Raw genomic sequence first — 11,342 nt, 5'->3', positions numbered from 1 at the left:
CCCCCGCCTCCCCGCTTTGGGGCTAGGCAAGCATCGCGAGAGCTGCTACCGGCCGGTCCGCAAATCTCGCGAGACTATGGAGCTCTCTCCGGCCCCCGCTGGGGTTGCCAAGGTTACCGCTGCTAGGCAGGCCCTGGCTTCTAGGTGGGCTTGACCTTCGGACCAGGCCTGGGGTGGAGATGCTGTCCTTGCAGTCCCTCCGCCTTTCCCCAGCTCCCCATCCCATAATAACGAGGAGACTGGTCTCCACACCACACCCAGCCCATGGGGCCTGCTCTATTCAGCTACCCCACCTCTTGTAGGGTCCAGCCTGTCCCCCAGGTCCCCTTGCCCCCTGTAGGGTCAGGTACGTCCCGAAGGACCCCCCCCCACCCTGTTAGAGGGCTCAGCCTTTCCTACAAGACCCCAGTCTCCTCATAGGGCCCAGTCTGTCCTATAGGACTCCCTTCTCCTGGGAGGGCCTGGTACCTCCTGCAGGACAATCACCCCCATATGGCCTTCCCATCCCATGACACAGACATGCAGGTAAAGGCTGTTGTCTACTCCAGTCCCTCAGATTACATTGTACATCCTGGTTTGATCAGAGTGGAGTAGATCTTGCATCCCACTCACAGGACCCAAAACAAGAGCTGGGAAGTGGGAGTGTCTGAGGATGGGGTAAAGTCTGGGGGAGAGAATCTGTGATTCCTAAAACTAGGTCAAGCATGGGGACATCATATGACAGTGCAGAATTGTTGGGGGTGAGGGGGAAAATGTCACTGGAGCTCTTCACTGACACATAGGGTTGCCAACTTTCTGATTGCAGAAAACCGAACACCCCTGCCCTGCCCCTTCTCCAAGGGCCAACCCCCGCTCACTCCATCCCCGCTCCCTCTGTCGCTCGCTCTCCCCCACCCTCACTCACTCGCTCATTTTCACTGGGCTGGAGCAGGGGGTTGAGGTGCAGGAGGGGATGAGGGCTCCAGCTGGGGGTGTGAACTCCAGGGTGGGGCCAGAAATGAGGGGGCTGTAGGCTGGAGCAAGAGGTTTAAGAGGTGCAGGCTCTGGGCAGCGCTTATCTCAGGCAGGTCCTGGAAGCGGCCAGCATGTCCCTGTTGCCCCTAGGCAGAGGCACGGCCAGGTGGCTCTGCACGCTGCCGCCGTCCACAGGCGCTTCCCCCACAGCTCCCATTGGCTGTGGTTCCTGGCCAATAAAAGCTGTGGAGCCAGCGCTTGGGCCAGAGGCAGCACACGGAGCCTCCCTGGCAGTCCCTCTACCTAGGGGCTGCAGGGACATGCTGGCCACTTCCGAGAGCTGCGCGGAGCCAGGGAAGGCAGGGAGCCTGTTTTAGCCCTGGGACCCCGCCGACCAGACTTTTAATGGGCCAGTCAGCGGTGCTGATCGGAGCTACCTTTTTGACGAGGTGTTCCGGTCAAAAACTGTACACCTGGCAACTGTACTGAACACAGCAGTCTGCCCCCATGGATCAAATCGCAGGATCTGGGGCATAAGAACAAAAGAAACTCATGCATAGTTGTTCCTATAGCAAGTTTTTAATGTAAACAGGGATTTTTTGTCCAGAGAATTATCCTAGACAAGCCTTACTATAGTTTATAGTAAAAATTTCAGGTGATAAAATCCCTTGTTCACACTCATTAAGGAAACTCTTAGCAGCAACTGTGTTTGTGACAACTTCAAGTCCTTCCACAGTCTACTGTAGCAGAGAGACAGGACTTTTGACTAATGACTGGTGATGTCACAGGGTGACTGGCCCCTTTAAGAAATAATGGGCCCAGCCAATCTGTGACTCACTTTCAGCTCTCCTCCCTAGGTGGGAAAAGTTACTAGGGTTAAATCAATAATAACCAGTAATAAAAGAAAAGCCTCCAGAGAGGAGAGGAAACAGTTTGTAGGGAGAAGGGAGAATACCTGCTTGATGCTGTGTTGTTTTTCACACTCCCCATGATGGCTGTGGGCCCCCTGAATCAAGTGAAAGGGGGGCTCTGTGAAGCAGGGCTAGAACCTAGCTAGTGTTGGGTTGGGGGAAGTTGGTGTTAATCACAGAGCAGAGGGCTGTTGGTTTCCTGAACCCAGGAGAAGGGTTTGGGACTGAGGAGCCAAACAATATAATCTGAAAAGATTTAGGTCCTGATCCACAAAGATACTTAGGTGTGTAAATCTTGGGTTCAGGTACTTGAGTGATAGTTTTAGGCTCCACTGTGATCCACAAAACTCCTACTGAAACCTGTAGGCACCTAAACACATTTGGCACCTAAGTTTTCAGGGTAAAAGTTTGCTTGGCACGTAAGGGTATGTCTACACTACAACCGCTACAGCAGCACAGCTGCAGCTACACCCCGCTAGTGCACTGTAGGCAGTTGCTGCAGTGACAGAAAGGGTTTTTCCATTGCTGTAGTAAATCCACCCTTTTGAGAGGTGGCAGCTAGGTTGATGGAAGAATTCTTCCATTGACCTACTGGTGTTGGCTTACCTACTTCTCAGGTGTGAATTTTTCATGCCACTGAGTCGTGTAGCTAGGTCAACCTAAATTTTAGGTATAGATCAGTCTTTAATTTCTGCTTCCGAGTATGCACACTGCTACCTCTATCCAGGTGTCTGGACACCTATAACCTGCCTAAGCCCCAGATCATTTTGCAAACTGGGGGAATATAGGCATTAGTCCGTCATGTACAGAGCCTGATCTGGTATTTGGTCCACTCTAGATAAATACTTAAATATTCATTAGACCAGAGAGAGAAAGGGAGAATGACTGAAGTCCAGTGATTAGGGCCCCCCTGAGAAGTGGGAGTCCCAGGTTCTAGTCCCCCTGGTCCAATCACTTTTTCATTATTTATCCACAGTAGAACAGTTTCAACAGGAGCAACTGAGGGAGCCCACATCAGATTATCCCATACCTCAGTGGTTAGAGTACTCTCATGAAAGATGGAAAACCACCGTTGAAATCCTTCTTCCACCTCTGACAGAGAGGAAGGAATTGAACCTGGGTCTCCCACATCCCAGGTGAGTGCTCTACTATCATGCATCCATAGGATTGGTGCTATGCCCCCAGCTTTGGAACAGTCTCTTGGACGACCCCCTTCAATGTGCCTGAGCCCTCAAGGGTTCTCCCCATTCCTTCAGGGTAGGCCACGTGACCTCACTGCCTCCTAAGACTGTATCTCTGGGGTTTCAGCACTCCTGCTTCATATCATGAGCTCTGTTCAGCAAATCCAAATAAGATAGACTCCTGATATTCACTTGTAAGCAGTGTAAAAGGCACCTCAGAATAGAGAATTAAGGGGACACAGCTGTTCAACAGTCCAGATTGTACCCTGGGGAATGTCACAGCACCTGCCTGACTCCATGAGACAGGTTCCCATTCATGGATCTCTAGCACAGCTAGTATCAGAGGGGTAGCCATGTTAGTCTGGATCTGTAAAAAGCGACAAAGAGTCCTGTGCCACCTTATAGACTAACAGAAGTATTGGAGCATAAGGTTTCGTGGGTGAATACCCACTTCATCAGACGCCTGATGAAGCGGGTATTCACCCACGAAAGCTTATGCTCCAATACTTCTGTTAGTCTATAAGGTGCCACAGGACTCTTTGTAGCATAGCTAGGCGCCTCTGTGGAGCCCAGACTTAGGTGCTTATCTGGATGGTGTTATATCACAGCCCTCTCATCAGCATATCTCATTGGCTAGCTTAGGAGTCTCCCCGCATAGCATGCTGACTTTTGTGGACTGCATTGGAAGACACCTGTCTTTCCCCATTCATGTTATAGTGAGCCTAGCTGCCTAACTCAGGCTCTGTGGATCACAGTGTTCTTCCTGTGATTTTCTAGGCACCGTAAAGTTAGGTGCCATGAGACAGGGCATTGCAACACTAAAGTCACTTAGTGATCCAGGCCTTAATAAATAAGATCCCACATAGGAGGGTTTGACTTTAATTATTCTGGTCTGTGAGTGAGTTATCGCAAAAATTACAAGGTTGCTGAGGGTGGAGCACCTGCAGGACCATGCTGTACTTAAAGGGGATGTCCTCTAGGACAACATTCTGCTACGGGCTCATTTTTCTGGGTCATCAAATCCAGTTTTTATTCATCAGATTTTTTTATTTCTGAACTGGATCCAGGAAGATGGACCTTCTAGAAATTAAACCAGATAAATAAAACCAAAGAACAAGGCCATGACTAGAACACAAAAATATCCCTGCTGGGTTTGCTAAAATTTTCCAGAGGTTTCTATTGTTGTTTTTGAAATTGTCCTTGTGCCATAAAAGTTTTTGATCTAAAACAAGAATGGAAGATTTCGCTATATTTAGTTTATTCAACAACCTCCCTCCCTCCCAGAAATTGCTTAACCATCCCTGTTAGCAGTGATGTTTATCTCATAAATATTATAAGCATATTTTTTGCCTTTGAAATGCATTAGATTGCCCCAAATAGCAGTCAGTTTAACAAACTTTTCCTGGAGGAGGGTATCCCAGTTCCCCTATAAGGGAGTATTTTCTTCCCTTGCTGCAAATTTACTCAAATCAAACAACATTGCCTTATCCTTAGTATCCAAAATAGAGGTGCGTACCAAGTTACTTGTGAAAATACCAGTCGAATCTGGCAGTTCTTTCCCTATTCAAATAAAGAAGTGTTTTCTAAAACCACAGATCCAGTGGTACATTCCAATGTGCCAACTCCACCCTCCATTTCTGAGCACCATCAGCTATGGAAAGCATCACGAGAAGATGCTTGGCGCCTCCTTTTTCCCCACCACAAATCAAATTCCAGAAATCAATATTTTGAAATAACCATGAAATGCAATCTTCTTCTTGGCAAAAACAAGTGCATGACACAGGCCAATGTGCAGTCTCACTTCACACTTACTCATTTTCAGATGTTGTAGGCTCATTGTAAAGCTCTGTTTCTTTGGGAATGGAGGAACAGGCGTTGAGCATTTGGATTCAGAGTGAGGTGCATTTTATTAAGGGTCAGATTGCTGTATAATGGGCCTCAATGTATTTGACAGCCTTGTATCAGGAACTTGATGTACAAAACTCTTTTTTAGGACATGGTTCTAAATTGTTCAGTGTAATTCTTTCAAACATCCAGCTTCCCTTTGAGAATTCTGTCTGCTTCTTTTGAATACTGGAGTTGCTGAGTGATCAGAGAGGGCACTGGAAAACATTATCCATTAACAATGTAGAATCTATTCCAGCTCCTGGGAAAAATTAATGTAGATGGGAATATGTCCAAAGACAGACTTTTCTCTCCATTGTCACAGTTACTTGGCAATTAGATCTTTTCAATGCAATATTGACTGTTTATTATCATATGAATTCAGGGTGATGTTTAGAATACACTGTTTGAAAAAACCTCTTTTTGCATTTCACAGTCTAATATGCACTGTCCCCTTTTTCCCACCCTTTAGCTTGTTTTGTGAGCAGATTACAGTATATATCTATAAAAGAACAGAGGAGGTTTGAGGGCAGGCAAAAGTCAGAAAGCCTTTCAAAATCCATGTTTGCCTTTGAGTTAGCACTTACCCCCAGAGGGCCAAATGCTGGCAGACACAGGTATCAATTCAGAAATGTACTTAAGCATGTGCTTAACTTTAATCACGTGTTAAATCAGTGGGACTACTCCTATGCTTAAAGTTAGGCATGTGTTGAAGTACCTTCTGATTAGGTCCCTCAGTGCAGTGGTTTTCAACCAGGACTCCAGGGACCCCTAGGGGGCCTTGAGCAGGTTTCAGGGGGGCCTCCAAGCAGGGCCAGCATTAGACTCACTAAGGCCCAGGGCAGAAAGCCAAATCCCCGCCGCATGGGGCTGAAGCCCAGGTCCCTGAGCCCCATCTCCCGGGGCTGAAGCCTGAGCAATGTAACTTCATGGGGGCCCCTGTGGCATGGGGCCCAGGTAATTGCCCTGCTTGCTACCCCCTATCGCAGGCCCTGGCTTGTATATGCAGAAAACCAGTTACTGTGGCACAGGTAGGCCATGAAGTTTTTACAGCATGTTGGGGAGGGCCTCAGAAAGAAAAAGGTTGAGAACCTCTGCCTCAGTGCATAAGTGCCCACCCAACAGCCCAATGCCAGTGGGTACAATGTATCTATGGTGATTCTTTAATAAGTAGAGCCCTGTGCGGATACAAAATTTGTATCTGCATTCGATCCACGATCAACAAAAATGATCCACGGATATTCATATCTGCGGATTTGCAGGGCTCTATAAATAAGGCCATTCTGCTCACCCTCTGTGACAAGAGTCATGCACAGTTGATATTGGGCAGGTCCAGTTTTGGGGACTTGGCCGCCCATACATTTACCTGCATATGTCTTTTATCTCAGTCATGGCCTCTTATGCACAGCTCCCCCTCCCATTATTCCTCTAAGGGACGGGATGGGGAGTTATTCAAAGGACTATTCTCAGCCAAAATATAGGTACTGTTTTATCAGCTCTTACTTGGGGGATTGTTACACCAGCATTTCCCTCACACTAGCCAGAATTTAGGATACATTCTCCCTCCTCTTAAAATACAGGTCTATATCTTTGTTTTAAATTATTTACACTGTCTCCTACTTTTGCTGCATTGGTGGTTTATTCCAATACTTTCTGGTTAATAAATTCCAAGCAAATTTCCTTAATATCTGACTCTTCAATCGATGAGTGTATGGCCCTTTATTGTTGTATTTGGCACTGTTTTAGAGTCCTGTAGCATCTCTCCTGTCTATTCCCTTTAGCATTGTATTGATCATTATCTACTCTGCTACAGATTTAATTTCTCTGATATTTCATGAATCCCCTCCCATGCACAGATTATTTTTTCCAAGAGCAGGAGTAATCGGCATAGGACAGGAGTGTAGGAGGCATCTGCTTTCCATGATTCACACAGACTCAGCACTAGACCCCATCCCACTGGGTCTCCAGTCACAAAAAAATAACAATCTCTGCATGAGTTTAGGGAGAATCAGCTTGGGGCAGAACAATTCTATTCCACACTCCCCACCCTGGTTGAGATTTTTCACACATGCTTCATGTGCAGCCAGAATATCACTAAGTATTAGCAAATACAGGTGCCTATTTTTCAGCTTTTGTAACAAACTCATACCCATAAAACAAGAACCACCACCACCTAACTTGACCAGAGCTTTTTCCCCAAAATGGGAGAAATGCCAGAGACTCCATGAAATCCACTAAGGACTTTGCTATTCATTTTACGTGGAAGTTTCTCAGACATTACAGTGATTGGCAACAGTATAAAACTCTAAGGTAGCTAGGTAATAGAGAATGCAGCCTTGTAAAATCCTGTCTCTTTCTCTCCAACAGTAATTTTTTTTTGGGGGGGGGTGAGTAAAATATTATCCATTTTTTGTCATTATCTTCATAGTAATGGGCAAGTAGATTTTGTGCCTGGGCAAATACATTTTTCACAACAATGTTGCCAGGCTGATGCAATGTAATCTTCAGCAATATGCTGTATTAATAGTTACAGTTCTCAGGTAAGGCTGAATGAAGTGGAACTTTGGAAAAATGGAACAACTTAAATAATAGCTGGTTGCTCATTCTGTTGTAAGTTGCTTGTGCAATGATTGTGAAGTCTGCCCCCAAACACTCAGTTGGAAATTGCATTAGAAAAAAATATACAGAATATCAGGGTTGGAAGGGACCGCAGGAGGTCACCTAGTCCAAACCCCTGCTCAAATTAATGTGGAAAGACTGTTTGCAAACTCACACGTTCAAAGATTCCCCCCCCCCCCCCGGTATCTAAGCACCAATATGATGCTTTTGACTTTATTTGAGCTGTACTGTGCTGTGATAGCTTTTGTGGTTTGTTTTGTAGTAAAAAGAAGACCATACTGATAGAGCTTTCCTAACAAGACTGCAAATGGACACAAATTTTTCAGTTCTAAAAATTAATCTTTTCCATTGCTCCACATCAGTGGCTAATTCCATATACATTCTGACCAGTGAACCATGACTCCGGTGTTAAAAAAAGAATCCAGGACCCTGTGATTCTGTTGACTGCTATACTGGTAAGTTCCAAAGAAAGTACAACGTGTCAAGGAAAAAGCAAGGGAATGGAAAGTTTTGTTTCTCTCTGGTGCATTTAATCAGCCTCTCCTTGATTCTTTTTTAATGACAAGGTACACTCAGTGAGCAAGTCTGAGAGAAGTTCTTCTGAGAACTAACCTCACTTTGGCTAAGGCTGTTTCTGAAATGCCTGACCTCTTAAGCAAGCGAGTGATTTGTAAGTACAGGCTAAGTAGGCAGCCATCTAGGACAATACTTCTACAAAGAGCCATTAGTCCCAAAATGCACTTCTCTGGCTGCAGTTTCTAATTGTGTGGCAGTCTCCCACTGAAGAGGTATCCCTATTTCTCCTTAGACATGATAGGGAGATCACAGGTGTGCCTCAGAATCCTTTACCTATCTGCTCTGGCACTTCACGTGAAGTACCACTGCAGGGTACCTTCTACGGCAGAGGTGGGCAAACTACGGCCCACGGGACCATCCTGCCTGGCCGCTGAGCTCCTGGCCGGGGAGGCTAGCACCCGGCCCCTCCCCTACTGTTCCCCCTCCCCTGCAGCTATGCCGCCGCGCAGGCAGCGCTCTGGGCAGCAGGGCCACGCACTCATGCAGGGCAGTGCGGCAGTGTGTTTGGCTCCGGCCAGGAGGAGACATGCTGCTCTAAGCGGCATGGTAAAGGGGCCGGGGGGTTGGATATGGGGCAGGGGGTCCTGGGGGGCAGTCAGGGGACAAGAAGCAGGGGGAAGTTGGATGGGGCAGAGGTTCGGAGAGCAGGGGGGGGAATAGGGAGGGTTGGATAGGGGGTGGAGTTCCAGGGGGCAGTTGGGGCGGGGGTCCCAGGGTTGTGTGCAGTCAGGGGACAAGGAGTGGGGGGGGGTTGGATGGTGGGAGGATCTGAGGGGGGCAGTCAGGGGGCGGAAAGTGGGAGGGGTCAGATGGGGGTGGGGGCCAGGCTGTTTGGGGGGGCACAACCTTCCCTACCCGGCCCTCCATACAGTTTCACACCCTGATGTGGCCTTCGGGCCAAAAAGTTTGCCCACCCCTGTTCTAGGGCACATTTGCAAAGGATTCCAAGCAAAAAGGTGCTTCTAATATGTGACTGAGCACTGCTGGGGTGAAATAAAGCAACTGTTTGACAGTGCCTAGGAACGCTACATAATGCAAAAAAGGAAGATCAGCCGTGTGGTTAAGGCACTGGACTGGATCTCATGGTTCTATTCCTCCATCTCAGATTCTCCCTGTGCAACATTAGGAAAGTCACCGAGCCTGTTTATCTATAAAATGGGGATAGTGATACTTATTTTATTTCCACTTATTCCTTGTCTTATCCATTTAGATTGTAAATTCTTCAGGGTAGAGACTCTCTTTTATGTGTTGGTACAGTGGAGCTCTGATCTCAACTGGGCCTCTAGGTACTACTGTGATAAATAAAAATCATCATGTTTATTACCTTCTCTTACTTTAACCATATTTAACATTTTTATTAATGACCTGGAGGAAAACAAAAAATCATCATCACAGATCAAGTTTGCAGATGTCACATCATTTTAAGGAATGGTAAATAATGAAGAGGACAGGTTACTGATTCAGAGCGATCTGGATCGATTGGCAAACTGGGCGCAAGCAAACAATATGTATTTTAATGTATTTGATTATGGCTAAACGTAAATGTACACACCTAGGAACAAAGAATGTAGGCCATACTTACAGGCTGGGGGATTCCATCCTGGGAACCCGTGACTCTAAAAAAGCTTTTGGGGTCATGGTGGATAATCAGCTGAGCTTGCGCTCCCAATGTGATGCTGTGGCCAAAAGAGCTAATGCAATCCTGGAATGCATAAATGGGGGAATCAGAAATAGGAGTGGGAAGGTTATTTTACCTCTATCTTTGGCATTGGTGTGACTGCTGCTGGAATACTGTGTCTATCTGTGGGGTTGAGCGTGGAATTCAAAACCGGTGGGTAGCTTTGTGGGTATCTTTGAAACATCATTTTTGCTCTTTATATTTCCAAGAAGCACTCAGGTTCTCAGCCTCAAGCCAGCCAGTGTCACTGGTTTACAAATTCTGAGCAGTCAAAACCACAGAACTGTCCCTTTACCATGGCTAGAAATGGAGACTCTTTCAGCGGCAAATTGAATTTCAGAATACAGTGGGTTTATGAGAAGTCCTCATGAAAGCTCATATGCTGTTAAATGGCCCCACGCTTAAAACAAATAAATAGGTGATGTCGGGAGTTGCACCTCAAAAACCTAGGTTTTTTTCTTTACATAGGAAGAAAAATGAAAATTCAATTAACTCAAAAAAGTTTTCTGTAGGACCGCTGTCACAAAGCCAATAAACTCTTCCATGCAGCTTCCCTGACCCATGCTAAGCACTGGAATAAAGACCACAGAAAGCATTTCACCATGCATTCCATACATGCAGGAGGATGAAATTAAAGGCATATCATGTCAGACCACAAATGCTTTACAAAGTTCTGGCTTAACGTGAAAAGCACTTCATAATGCTAATAAAAAAGTATTTATCCTTTTGCTTCCTTAAATACAGTCAAGTTTACAGGGAAAGCACATGGATTTCATAGTCACTGATTGCAAGATCAAAAGCTCTGTTATTAATTGCACATGAATCTGACCTTGTAGAACTGTTAAACTGTCAACTGACATCATTGTTTGTCTCCTTTGTTTATATTCCTTTAATTTTTAAGACACTCAGTGCCTAACCTTAAGCCCCTCGGAGCGCATTCAGTTTCTCTTGTGGTGGACGATCCTATATCATCATGGGAGGGAAATGCATGCACTATACTAAACCTTGATCCAATGGAACTGAGCAAGGTGCTGTCTCTGGAGGTGGTGAAGCAGCTAATCCACCATTGTTTTCCTCTCTCTTCAGTCCAGTGCCACCAGCACCCCCCTCCGCCCCAAGCTTTCTGCTGCAACTGAACCTGGTGACAAAAGCCAGATCGTGAATGTCTTGTTTTTCTTGTGGTTGTAATCAATGCACAGCTGTGTTGAGACATCCATATGCCAGGGGACTATAATTAATCTTTAGCATCAACATCTTACCTGTTGATGTTTAAATAAAATAAATAATAATAATAATATCTTACATTCATATAGCACTTTTTCCATTCACTGATCTCAAAATACCTTATAGATGCAACTGGCATCTCCGCTTTGCAGATGCAGGAACTGAGTTACAGAGAGGTTGAGTTGGTTGCCCAAACTCACACAGAAAGTAAGTAGCAGGGCTGGAAACAGAATCCATCTCTGGGCTCTGAGCCTCTTCCCTCTAGCTGAAGTCTTGCTGGTCAACTTGTCTCCCCTTGTAGACTCTGGCAGCTCT

This window comes from Malaclemys terrapin, chromosome 19 (genome assembly GCF_027887155.1).
Source record: "Malaclemys terrapin pileata isolate rMalTer1 chromosome 19, rMalTer1.hap1, whole genome shotgun sequence".
NCBI classification, from domain to species: domain Eukaryota; kingdom Metazoa; phylum Chordata; order Testudines; family Emydidae; genus Malaclemys; species Malaclemys terrapin.
This window is presented reverse-complemented; position numbering follows the sequence as displayed.